Source organism: Leucoraja erinacea, chromosome 1, assembly GCF_028641065.1.
Source record: "Leucoraja erinacea ecotype New England chromosome 1, Leri_hhj_1, whole genome shotgun sequence".
Lineage (NCBI taxonomy): Eukaryota > Metazoa > Chordata > Chondrichthyes > Rajiformes > Rajidae > Leucoraja > Leucoraja erinaceus.
Window position 1 is genome coordinate 3601552 of NC_073377.1, and position 14644 is coordinate 3616195.

Here is a 14644-nt window from a genome sequence, read left to right on the forward strand (position 1 = left end):
CACTTACCCTTTAGGTGCAGACATGGACTGGGTCCATGTAAGCTGCAGAAAGACCGCGGAGTGCAGGCAGCCGGCAGGAGAGCAGCAACGGCAGCCGGCAGCGGCAGGAGCAGCGGCAGCGGCAGCGGCAGGAGCAGCAGCGGCAGCCGGCAGCGGCAGGAGCAGCAACTGCACATCGATTCCCGGAGGGGAAAACACCTAAGCCCGCACCAGGGGGAAAATTCATTTCTGGGGCAGTATGCCAGTCTCGCTTTGGAAGCGAGTCTGGCTTGAAGCAGCGCTAACGGCCAGCGCCGAGGCCAAGGACATTGCAGTGCAGTTGACTGGCTGCAATCCACCGTGAGGGACCAGTAATGTGAGTACCGGGATCGGTCCCAGCAGGTTTTTTAGTTACAGAGATCGCTTCTTGTTTTTTTGGCTAAGATCAACTATAGTAGCTGTTTATTATCAGTTTTAATATCTGATACGTCCCTTATCTAAGGACCGTATAAGCAGGAGTGCCCAGAACTGAGGGCATTAGAGTGGGGTTGACCGGCTGCAACGACCGCGAGGAACCAGTACCGTCAGTACGGGGGTCGGTCCCAGCGGTCTGAGATAAACGAGCAGCCAGGAGCACGGAGAGCGTTGGAGCCGGGTTAAAGAAATGGAATAGATGGAATCAGCTGTGCCAGATGTCCTCCACACCGGCCATATACACTCCACGGAAGGAAGGACAAAGCTGAAGAAGGAGGACCGTGGAGCAGCGGGCAGCCAGCAGCAGCCAGCGGCACTTGGATCAACCGTAGTGGGATCAGCTGTGCCCGATGTCGGGCCCGCACCGGCCAGATCCATGCGGCCGAGCGGTAAGGCTAGACACAAATCAAACAAGGTAGTGGACTCAGAAGGGTCCGACTTTGCATAACCGCCGGCGACCAACGCCCGAGAGCGATGGAGGAGGAAGAAGCGGTGTATGGAGCCTTCCTCCAATGTGATAGACCCACAGCAGTACCTCTTTGAGGGCTGCACAGTGCTTCTACCCCATCAGAGGGGAGCACTGCGGGTCAGTTCTGGGCTGACCTACAAGAGGGGTCCGCAGAACAAAAGACAAGTGGGCAGGAGGTAAGCCCCACATGGGTACCCCGTGCGGGACCCTAGAGATCTCTAACTATAAAAAAGAGTAGGCAGGACCCTGATGGGCCAGAGCCTGGTAAAACAGCGTCCCATGATCCTAACACAGCAGGGACTCTGCTGGACATGGTGGCGGATTACTTTAACCAAGTCAAACATGGGTAGACTTGGATCCAGGATGGCAATAGTATTACTATATGTCTGGCCACAAACGCCAACAAGAAATATTTACAGAGACTGGCCAGACATCTGCCACCTGGCAACGGTGAGGCATTACAGGTGCCCAGTGTAAACCAATGCATTTGGCAGCATATGGGGACGAACATCAGGAACAGGACCTCAAGATCCAGAAAACCTTAAAGGCATTGACCGAAGGGATCATAGCATACACCAGCACCCTGGACTAAACGGAGGTAACCAAAGACCATCAAGACGCACTAGCTCTGTTTAGTAATATGCAATATGAGCTGAACTACATGTGGAAGGCTGCCATTCAGCCAGCACTGGGACCCTAAAGTGCTACCATTTGCAAACAAAGAACCGTGGGTGGACAAAGCAAGACACTGGGGCTCATCAAGGCCAGCGTAGGGCCTATTTTGGAGCACGATACCAGCCACATGCAAGGCCATAAAAAATGTGGCTCATACCAGTGGCAGTGCCAGAAATCAATATAACCCGCAGTATCCTTTTTAGGGTATGGCCAGGGCGGCCACCCTGGAAGATGCGGAAGCCTCAACCTCCCACACAACCCTGAACAAGAGATATCAAACCAGAACCCCCTTTTCAAAAAACCAAGGAAATAACACAACAACCGGTAACCATGGAGGTAGGTGGGTGTGGTTTTTCTTCTGTTAAAAAGGGACCCACGATGGTGGGGGAGGGGAGGTTGCAACACTACAGTTATGTATGGTATATAATCACTACAGATTCATATAATCTCAGCAGTATTCAGGGTTATCTGATAGAATTTACTCATCCCAATAACCCAAGTACAACATACACCAGAATGGCATTTTGTCCTTACATAAACCAAACAATCTAAAGCCCACATGGTGCTACAAAAATTGTACACAAAAGGTGTGATTGAGCATACTTTTTCATGGAACATTAGAATTTGTATCAAACATATTTATTAATAATAAAATAGATGGGGGTTGCAGGATTATCATTGACTTTTTCAACCCTAAACACATTCGTTCAAGATATTCATTTTAAGATGGATACTTTTATTACTGATAAAGACTTGGTGTCAGCTGGGTTTTTCTATATGGCAGGCATTGACTCAACAAAGGGGCAAACATCAGCCCCAATATTATTTACTAAAATTCTAAAACCAGCTTGGCATTGTTATGTAAACAAAGCCATAGGGTGATGTATTTCCCCCGTTCTGCCCCATCAATGGGGTAATAGGGAAAATTCAACTAGACTCGGCATCTGGGATTCGCAGAGTACCCGACTGGCCTACTAAATCATGGTATTCGGTCATACAGGGGATGGTGTTAGAACCATGTTCCCTCATGAACATAGCCAAATTTATTAATTAATCCAGTGACTGGGGGCAGTCATCCATGCCATAAGACTATGGATTTATTGATTTGTAGAGTCTAAAAGACCCACTACACGACATTGGGCTGTCAGACAGGACGATGAATCTCATCTCATCTGCACTAAGACTGTCAACACGGAAGCAGTACCTTGGACACATCAAGAAATGGGGCATATACTGCTTGGACAACAACCTCGACCAAAAGGCCAAGAACATTCTGGCCGTATTGGAATTTTAACAAGCCTCCATTATGATAATCGATGGAGCTACAGTGCCATCAATAGTGCCAGAAGTGCACTCTCCAATTACCTATCACAAGGAACGGAGCGGCACACGGTGGGAACGCACCCCCTGGTAAGAAAACCAGGTACTCTGAAATCTGGGACGTGGGTGTCGTTCTACACATGCTGAGGAGCTGGTAGCCCATAACAGCATTGTCACTTCAGTAAAGGACCATGAAGATGGTTATGCTCATGGTGTTATTTACCGCACAACGAGTCCAGCCATTAAGCAAACTGAGCCTGGACTCCCTGATCATCTCACCCGAGAAACTGGTGTTTGTCATACAGGATTTAATAAAAGAAAACAGACCAGGTTCATCGGGTCAAGTGTTTGAATTTATGGTATACCCATATGACGAACGACTGTGTATAGCAAGACACATCCAACAATACATAGAATATACTAAGAGCATTCGAGGTCAGAGAATGGCGTTGTTTATCTCTTACAAGAAACCGCATGAAAGGGTCACGACCCAAGCTATATCAAGGTGGCTCAAATATGTCCTAAAGATGGCAGGAATAGACACTAATGTTTTTAACTCTCATTCCACCAGGGCTGCAGCAACATCCGCAGCAAAAATTCTAGAGGTACCCACAGACCAAATCCTCAGAATGGCAGGATGGTCATCCAAAAGGTTTTTCCAAAGGTTTTATAATAAACCAGTTATTTTTTGGAACCATCATTGTATTCAGAAACCATTTTACATTCAACAATATAATTTGCCCGAAAGGTTACAGGGCTATGATTCTCCATGTAAAAAATGTATATATTTTTTCGTTATACCACACAACTCTTTGTATAAGTGTGTTTTAAAATTACTAATGATGCTCTCTCCCAATACCCAAGGCAGTTGTGAATCATGGACTCGTTCCACGGCATGAGGTCACAGAGCTTTGAAATCTTCACGAAGTCACTCACGTGACTCCGAAGTAAAATAGTAAGATTAAACGAGAACTTACCAGTTTGAAGTTTGATCTGTATTTTATGAGGAGGAACGTTGAGGGAATACGTGCCCTCCGCTCCCACCCTCTTATGATCATATCAAAAACTGGTATCTCTTTGATAATCTTACTATGTTAGATCATTATAGGTTCCTGTGACCTCACACCGCTGCTTTGAAGAATGACACGCATGCGTTGGAAGCGGGTTCTTCACGTATTCCCTCAACGTTCCTCCTCATAAAATACAGATCAAACTTCAAACTGGTAAGTTCTCGTTTAATCTTACTATTTTATTACAAGGTCTTTTATTTATCCTTTTATGTACGATCGAAGCGCCTTTTACACTACCAGAAAACACACCATTTTGATGGAATCTACAAAGCTGATTAATTTAAAATGTTTAATATTCCTTGCTGGTGGTTGCATAATATTGACCCATTTATTCATCCCTCCTATTCGGCTTCCAGAAATGAGAATGCATTAAGAATTATCTTCTGTTATTGCCAACAGCAATCTCTATCGCCTGTACCTTTTAAGATGATTAATAAATGGGAGCTGCTTGAAATTTCACACCTATCTCCATTCATTTGTCATTCTCCCAATTGCAATCAAACAGGAAATTGCAATTGCCATACAATACATAAAACTGAATGAAGCCCACACAGTGGGGAGTCGCTGCCTCAAAAAGACAGCCAGCATCATGAGAGACCCACACCACCCTGGCCACACAGTAAACGAAGGATCGAGAGTCACTTCAACAACTCAGACTCCCGTCGCGTATGGCAAGGTATACGGTGCATCATGAACTACAAAAACAGTACTAACTCATCCACCAGCAACAGTGTCTCTCTGGCAGAGCAGCCCAACCACTTCTTTGCCCGCCATGAGAGGAGAGATACGGACAAGCCCACTACTGCAGCTCCCACACCCAACAGCCAGATACTTATACAGACTATTTGATGTCACACACACACTATGGAAGGCAGCCGGTCCGGACAGAGCCCCAGGACGGGTTCTCAGAGACTGTGCTGATAAGTGAACTGACATATTCACACAAATCTTCAATCAATCCCTGGCACAATGCTTAAAAACATTGGAAATAGTGCCAGTTCCGAAGCAGACAGCAATAACCTGCCTCAACGACTACAGGTCAGTTGCACTAACACCAATCATTATGAAGTGCCTGGAGAGATTGGTCCTTAACCACATCAAGGCCACTCTCCCATTAAATCCTGGATCCACACCAACATGCGTACAGATCAAACAGATCAATGGACGAGGCCATTGCCACTGCCCTCCATACCGTACTGCTCCACCTAGAACAATGGGAAGCAAACGCACGACTGCTATTTGTGGATTACAGCTCTGCATTCAACACAATCGTAGACCCAGTAGAGTGGTCTCCAAGCTGTCCAACCTAGGCTTCAAACACCACATCTGCCTTTGGATTAAGGACTTCCTTATGGACCAGCCCCAGTCAGTCGGGATGGGATCACACCACTCCCCCATTATGATACTCAGCACAGGAGCTCCACAAGGTCGTGTGCTGAGTCCCATCCTCTACTCCCTCTATACCTATGACTGCATACTGACCCACAGCATGAACACCATCATTAGGTTTGCAGATGACACGACAGTGGCGGGATTGATCACTGAGGCCGATGAGTCACCTTACAGGGAGGAGATACAGAGGTTAATAGTAAGATTAAACGAGAACTTACCAGTTTGAAGTTTGATCGTTATTTTATGAGGAGTAACGTTGAGGGAATACGTGAAGAATCCCGCCAGGATGCATGCGTGTCATTCTTCAAAGCAGTGGTGTGAAATCACAGATAACTGTAATGACTAAACATAGTAAGATTAGAGAAGAGATACCAGTTGAGTATATGATCAAGGGTGGGAGTGGAGGGTACGTGTTCCCTCAACGTTACTCTTCATAAAATAACGATCAAACTTCAAATTGGTAAGATCTCGTTTAATCTTACTATTTTACTTCGGAGTCACGTAAGTGACTACGTGAAGATTTTAAAGCTCTGTGATTTCATGCCGTGGAAACGAGTCCATGCATCACGTCTGCCTTGATTATGGGTAAAATAGAGTTATCATTAGACATCAATACGATATTGAAATCCAACGATAAAAATATTAACACCAATTATTGCCCCTATTTATGGGGTAAATTATATTACAGAACTTAAATTTGTTTCTGCAAATATTCCAGGTTCAATGACTGGATTGTTATAAAGTCATTGGAAAGTTTCCTCCGTTGACCATCCTGCTGTCTTGAGGATTTGGTCCATAGGAACGTCCAACTTCATAGCTGCCGATGTAGCTGCAGCCCTGGTGGTGTGAGATTTAAAAATGTTAGTGTCTACTCCAGCCTTTATTAGGACCTGTTTTAGCCATCTAGAGATGGTCTGGACTGTCACTGTTTTGAGTGGCTGGTTGTAGCTGATTAAAGTGACATTTCTTCCCTCTGATGATCTTAGTATACTCCATATATAATAGTAAGTGTGTTACAATACAGAGACGACCATCTGTCGGGTAGGCCCTGAATTCTGTTTTTAGGCCTGTTCTGTTTGACTATTTCATTAATGTGAAAAGTTAAATTTCCAGATGAAAAAATTATGTTGCCCAACCTTGTTTCTGTAGTGACTGGACCCTTTTTGCTGTGGCCAAGGCCATCAGCATGACTGTTTTCATAGTCAGTTTCTGTAGGGACAGAGCTGTAGCTGGAGACCAGTTTCTTAATATGGTCAGTACAATGCTTACATCCCATATTTGGGAGTACCTGGTTCTTGGGGGATTAACATTAAAATGCCCCTCATGAGTTTGGTTACCAGTGTGTGACTCAACAGAATGCCGCTCTGTTCCTTGCCACAAGTATGTTGACAGAGCACTTCTGGCGCAGTTGATGACACTATGACTGAGCCTCTCATCGTAATGGAGACTTGCCAGGAATTGCAGAACAGACGGGATGTTGATAGATCTGTGGGTGATGTTTATTGTTGTGACAGTACTTCCCATTTCTTGATGACACCAAGTACTGATTTTTTGGTGGACTGTCTGTGGCCGCTGAAATAATTCCACTGTTCCGTCCGTCAGTCCCAGGTGTAGTAGAGGTGCTTTCAACTCTATAAATTAATAGGTTTATATAATTATGACATGGGTAACTCCCCTTGTTGCGGGAAGAACCAGTAAATTAGGTCTATGATGGATGGTGATGCATGGTTCTAAAACCAAGTCAATATCCCCGGGACCCATGGTTGGGTAGGCCAATCGGGTACTATCAAAATATCCGACGCGGAGTCTACTTTTTATTCCTAAATACCCGACTGATGAGGCAGAAGGAGGGAATGCATAAATAATCCCCCAATGCAGCGAAAATGCATCTGTAGCCACTGCCACAGGTTCTGGTTCCCAAGAACCTAATTCGATAACTGGTGTGAGCATGGATGTGAATAGGTCGTTATCTGGTGTTCCATAACGTGCTGTAATTCCAGCAATACTTTCCCCAACATCCATACAGTGTTTTCATAGACTTAGCGTGACCTGTTGTCTGCCACTAAATTCAGTTTACCTGGTAAGTAGGTAGCTGATTTCCAAATATCTTTCTGGATACATTATTGCCAAATTGTGTTGGCCTGATAGTCACATGATGTCGATATGTTTCCACCCATATGGTTGACATATGCTACCACGGTGGTGTAGTCAATTAGTAATCTAACATACTGGTGATATAAACCAGAACAATATGACTTAAAGCCATGGAATGCACTCAACTTTCCCAGGTATTTATGCCCAGCGTTTGTAATGATGCCTCCTGTGCATTCCATCTCCCCCACAGCTGGAGATGGAATTGGTAGCATCCCATCCAAGTGCCCATCAGTATGTAGTTCCATAGACGGGTAGCTGTTAATGTTTGGATTGCAACAATGCCTAATGTTATGTTTCCACCATTTTATTACCATGGTGGCCTCTGTTGGTAGCTTCTTTGGTCTGTCAGAATGACCCCCATAATATTTGAGTGCACGCATGTTTGCGCTCAGTAATTTTATAATGTAAAGGTCCGATTTATGTGGCTGGAACACAGCCACTATAATGCCAATCAGTCTGATGGATGGTTTAGTTTACTGCAAGCCTCCATTAAGGCTGTAACCTTTTCTTACGGCAAAGTCACTGACATGTGAGCTGAGTTAAGAGTGAAACCGCAGATGATCCATTGTGTTAAATACATCAGTGGTCACCTCTAATGGGTACTGTATAGTAAGCATTTTTTAATACGATGCTTGCCATGTAGTAACCTTGGATCAATACCTTTGCAATAACAAAGGTTCCCATCTAGTAATGAATATGAAGTATGAAAGTATTCAAATTAGTCAAATCTATGATGATGTGGCAACCACCATCTATTTTATGATAAAGGTTTTTGGACACGAATTCCTGTGATTCGTGGTGGATGTCCTCCATTAGTCCTTTTTGATTTGGGCACTGTAGTTCATTATGCACTTATGATTATTTCTTTGCCTGTAAGCATGAAAATTCAGTTTGGTACATGCTGAACTGGAGGATTATGTTTTGAATAATTCTATGGTATAACCCTATACTTCTTCCTCCATGGTTACCATAAGTAGGTTTGTGTTGTTGGGTCTGTGTTGAGGGTTAGAGCATTCCCCAAGAAGTAGTTATTAGACGTTGCTTTAATGAGCCCCAGGGTTTCCCTCTATGTCAAGTTCTTTAACTGTTTAGATAAGTTGCCTCCAAATTTTAATATTGGTGGTATGGAGGTTCCAGGTTTGCATAGGCCTGCAAATTAGGGTCTAAAACCGGTTCGATGGTACTTCTTCCTAATGCTGTTTACGCGTATTGGTAATTTGCAGAATAAGGCCAGTGCATCCTGGTGATCTAGTGTCATGTCTTTTTTGTTTATTGTGCGGGCGAAACCCGTAATCCCCGCTGTTAGGACTTTTGGAACTTTCTGTTGTTTCAAGTCCCTGCCCTGCCATGTTTTCAAATACACTGGTTGACACTGGGAACATTCAGTGTTTTGCATTTCCCTGATGGTAAGTGTCTTCCAATAGGTTTTCTGCACCCCATGTGCACTAGGGGTATATTCTGCACCCCTGTTCAGGTTCAGCCCAGAATTGACCCCCTATACTCCCCTCTGATGAGGGAGAAACACTGTGCAGCCCCACAAGAGGTACTGCTGTGGGGCTTACTAACTGCCCACTGTGGCTAGCCTCCATCTCCCGGAGCCTGCCACTTTGGGATATTTCCTCCTGCAGCCGCTCCAACCGGCTCCAATGCTCACGGGCACTGGCCGTCGTGGCTGCTTTGTTCCATGCTCCCAGCTGCTCCAACTGGCTCCAATGCGCACGGGCACTGGTCGCTCGCGGCTATTCGGAGTCGGACTCCTCGGAGTCAACGACCCTGTTAGTTTTTGCTTTGCTCGCCCGCCCGGCTTGGCCGGTGCGGGAGCAAAGTCGGGAGCGAAGTCGGGCACAGCTGTTCCCATTACGGGAGATTGGCGTGCCTTTGGCTGCTGCCGCTGGCATTGGGCCGTGGGGGGCTGAGTGTACTGGTTGAAGCACTAGATGGGACAATCTTACATTTCAATTTCTCTCCCATGCATCCATCTGATTTCATTTCAGTGGTTCTCATGGAAAAAACTCAAGATTCACTTGAAAGCAGTTCCCTCACGCCAGCTCCTCATTGTCCTTTGTTTCCCACCCCTCCCCAATTGTCCATTGTTCTCCCTCACGGCGGTCCCCCTCCCCCCGCCAGGTCCTCCATTGTTCTTCCCCTCCCCTCTCATGATGGTCCTCCACGCTTTCATCGACTGCCGACCCGTGAGGCATCGACCCGCTGAGGCCCCATCATCGCGAGGTGCACCACTGTCGATGCCCCACTTCATGCCTCCCTGGGGCTGACCCGTACCCCAGTCGCAGGGTCCGTCGACCGCTCTGCTGACCCGACTACAACCTGCGAGGCATGGCTCCTCCAACCAACCCACGAGACCCCAGCCAGCCCTGACCCGGGCTTCTATCCAGCGATCTCGATTAAGGTCTCCGGCCACATTCCCAGTCCACAGGCGTGACCTGTTAGGAACCATCAGGTCTCTTTTAAATGTTTCTCCTCTCACCTTAACAAGTGCCCTCTGTTTCTGAACTCTTCTATGCTAGGTATGGATCCAAACCAGCATGGATTTATGAAGGGGACATCCTGCTTGACTAATCTTCTGGAATTTTTTGAGGATGTAACAAGTAGAATGGATAAGGGAGAGCCAGTGGATGTGGTGTATCTGGAATTTCAAAAAGCCTTTGACAAGGTCCGACACAAGAGATTAGTGTGCAAAATTAGAGCACATGGTATTGGGGGTAGGGTATAGTCTTGGATAGAGAACTGGTTGGCAGACATGAAGAAAACTGTAAGAATTAACAAGTACATTTCAGAATGGCAGGCTAGTCGGGTGCCGCATGGATTTGTGCTGGGTCCCCAATTATTTACAATATATATTAACGATTTAGGCGAGGGAATTAAATGTGACATCTCTAACTTTGCAGAAGACACAAAGCTGGGTGGCATTGTGAGCAGCGAGGAGGATGCTATGAGGCTGAAGGGTACCTTGGATAGGTTGCATGAGTGGGCAGATGCATGGCAGATGCAGTATAATGTAAATAAATGTGAGCTTATCCAAGTTAGTGGCAAGAGCAAGATGGCAGATTATTTTCTGAATGGAGTCAGATTAGAAAAAGAGGAGGTGTAACAAGATCTGGGTGTGCTTGTACATCATCACTGAAAGTTTGCATGCAGTTCCAGCAATCAGTGAAGAAAGCTATTTTGAGGAAGGACATTATTACAATTGAGGGAGTGCAGTGTATGAGCAATCAGTCTAGGATCAATAATGTGAATGTTTGTTAACCTTTTGCACAGTGTTCAGTGACCTGGTCTCAAAAAATAGGCAGTTTATGACTTACCTGAACAACTTTCAGTATAATTTAGGATACTGAGGATGAATAAGAAGAGAATCAATGATCACAGAGGACAGAAAGAATGACAGGAAAGGATGTTACAACATTTTGTGTATTACTGTACTCGCATCAAAGAAATAAGCCCCCAGGCTATCCGATTCTTGCAGACTTCATTCTCTACAGCAGCTTCCACTCATCCCTCTTTCATCCACAAAACAAATGCCTTTTCTGGAGATACAAGCGATTCCAGAGGCTGGAATCAGGAGCAAAAACAAACTCTGTAGGATATGCAGGCTATGACTCTTCTGCTAACTCTCTAAATATTTGTCTACATGGCACAAGTCATGGGTGTAAGGAAATACTCTGTGGCATCAGCTGATACACAGCCACTCATGGTCGAACCCTCGTCAGTAGCTACGAGGGCTGGCACGTGATGTCATGGGCTAGGTGGTGTGTCCTGCTACATAAGCTTATCTCACCCTGAGATCTGGGGAGTCAACAGGTAGCTGAGCTCGAGACAACACTCTCGCTCAGCTACAGCAGGAATGACAATTACGTTAGCAGACTAAACTAACATGTAACACCTGAATAAAACTACACTTTGAACCAGCCTGACGTCTGGCCTTTTCCTGACCATGTTTGGTGCCGCGACAACTCTCTGTATTTCAAGATAAATGCCGTTCCAAAACAATTGAAAAGTCTAGGCTAATGAGACGCTTATTTGACAACTCATCTAATATCTCAACTATTCACTGCCCCACCTTCATTGCTCCTAGATATACTGGAGTAACTCATCAACACTTCCTGGAAAGCTCCCCCCAAATCTAATGTTTAACTGGACATAGAATATACCATCACAAAGTTTAAGAAACATTTAGATAGGTACATGGATAGGATAGGTTTAGAGCATGGGCGGAAATAGCTATCAAAATATGGGAGGGACACAATTTCTTGGTGGCCACACGTGCACACACACAAACGCGAGGCTTTGGCGAGTAGTGGCCCAGTGCTGTCAAACGCTCATCATAGAAACATAGAAACATAGAAAATAGGTGAAAGTGTAGGCCATTCGGCCCTTCGAGCCTGCACCGCCATTCAATATGATCATGGCTGATCATCCAACTCAGTATCCTGTACCTGCCTTCTCTCCATACCCCCTGATCCCTTTAGCCACAAGGGCCACATCTAACTCCCTCTTAAATACAGCCAATGAACTGGCCTCAACTACCTTCTGTGGCAGAGAATTCCAGAGATTCACCACTCTCTGTGTGAATTTTTTTTTTCTCATCTCGGTCCCAACAAATTTCTCCCTTATCCTTAAACTATGACTCCTTGTTCTGGACTTCCCCAACATTGGGAACAATATGCTAACCCACTCATTCCTTGGATCAAACTCAAGTCTCTGGTGCTCTAAGGCAGCAACTCCACCGCTGAGCGACTGTCCCGTCACATGTGTAAGGAATGTCATATAGTCAGAGCAAAATTGAATTCAGTGAGTGTCGCAGAATCATACAGCACGGAAACGGGCCCTTCGGCTCATCTCATCCATGCCGACTAAGAAGCCACATCCAAGCTGGTCCCATTTAACCCATGTTTAGCCAATATTCCTCCAAACATTTCCTATCCATGCACCTGTCCAAATGTCCTTTAGATGCTGTTATTATAATTGCCTCAGCTACTTCCTCTGGAATGGGACCATAGTGTTGGTGGTGCAAATTATTCAGTCATTGCAGTGATACAAAAATGCATTAAACGAACAGCAAAGTGATTCTAAAATAAATTCTTTACAGTTCGAAAGATGAATTTAAGAATGCAAAACTTTCCTGGAAAGCAATTGCTTTTTTTTAGATAATAGAAATGAAAGCAGTGAGATAGATTGAGCAAACAATAAGAATTCTCACAGTAAGAAATTCCATGCATGTGTACATACTTGGCTAATACATTTATTTATTCATTAAACTTATTCATTCATACATGCATTCATCCATTCAATCATTCATTATTAGATTCAATAGGACTGATTTTTTTTCATTTCACAGAGCATTGAAGTAATAAAATGTTTTCTGAAAGATGGCCTAATATTCAATGCAATCTTAGCATGCAGTTTCTCAGAATCATATTTCATTAATATTCAATACTCTGAATTTAATGAATTGGGGTTGAGCTTGTGAACTGTAGAAGAGTTCCTGTATATTAAAGTCCACTTCTGCCACCTAGCAACAGCACTAATGAATTACACATTAAACCTTCACTGTATTTTTGTCATGTGGGCTGACTGTGGAAGGAAGTAGGATTTCTACCTCAGCACTAACAGTTAAAAGCAGGGATGCTTTTGCTCTTAAGATTTTTATAGTTTCTAAATAAAACCAATAAATCAATGACAGTTTCTGTGCATGTCTTAAAGGTGAACAGTCTCCATCCACCTTAAACATAGTGTTAGATTGATGGGAAGAGTGAGATATTGATGGGGGTTGCAGTGGGTAGCAGCATGTAGAAAAGAATAAGCTCAGGGGCAGCAAGGTGAGTTGTTGCCTTACAGCGCCAGAGACCAGGGTTCGATCCTGACTATGGGAGCTATCTGTATGGAGGCTGTATGTTCTCCCTGTGACCATATGGGTTTTCTCCTGGTGCTCCGGTTTCTTTCCTCACTCCAAAGACGTACAGTTTTGTAAGTTAATTGTCTTCAGTAGCATTGAGAATTGTCCGTAGTGTGTGTGTAGGATTGTGTTCGTGTGTGGGGATCGCTGGTCGGTGCGGACTCGGTGGACCAAAGGGCCTGTTCCAGTGCTGTATCCCTAAATTAGACCAAACTAAACTCAGGTTCAACTTTCTATACTTTCGATTTCTATGCTTATGTATGAAGTGGGAAAAATGGACATTGATACCCAAATTATGGACAGTGGGCTGACTTTGGTTGCACTAAGTTACGTCCACGAGTTCCGACATTCCTGCTATGTTAATTCTACGTGATTCCCACGAGTTTGATTTGTTTTTAACTCGGGATCACTCGTGGGTGGACTTGCACCGTGAGACAGGGGTTTAAGAACTTTGTGGGATTTTTGCAAGAGCATTGGGGCTATTAATTTATTTTATTTATTTGTTTATTATATATTTTCTATTTGTATTGTGCCTATAGGCCTGTTATGCTGTTGCATGAAAGAATCTCATTGTTCCATCATATGACAATTAAACATCCTTGTCTTGTCTCTTGTGCCTGAAGTATGGATCACACAGGATCATGAATGAGAGCCAGGATTTAAACTTTTACGACCTTATCATCATCCTTAACACAGTTTTATCAAAATATTGCCTCTGACCTCACCAGCAGACATTATTGGTTTGTAAATAATATATAGAAAATAAAGCACACAAACAGATGATTTGTTATTTTGATGAATTTGTTATTTTTGTCAATGCCAAAGGTCACTGCCATTGCATGAAAGAACTCTGGCAATAAGCCCAACTAATTCGAAACTACTGTGATTACCCAAACAGGAGAGGATGCTGTTTGAGTAATTTTGTTGATCACTGTTGTGAGAACATCTTGTTTTTCTTTTGTTTCAAATCCAATTTCTGTAAATGTCCCGAGGGCATGAGAGCAGTGAGAGGAAGAGAGGAGAGATGAGATCGGATCTTTATTCATTCTACATCAATGTCATTTGACTGTCATTCATGGTTCAGGAGTAAATAAAGGATTAATGTTATTATTATCAGCAAGGAGAGTCTATGGCAAATCAAGTGAAACAAATGTACTTCAACAGCAAAACACAAAGTCAGCAGGACAGGCAGCATCTGTG

At 44.3% G+C, this 14644-nt stretch overlaps 1 pseudogene; it reads left to right on the forward strand.

Annotated features, from left to right (window-relative positions):
• The first annotated feature begins 398 nt into the window (after positions 1 to 398).
• On the forward strand, positions 399 to 503 carry LOC129704776 (U2 spliceosomal RNA; annotated as a pseudogene).
• The last annotated feature ends 14141 nt before the right edge of the window (positions 504 to 14644 follow it).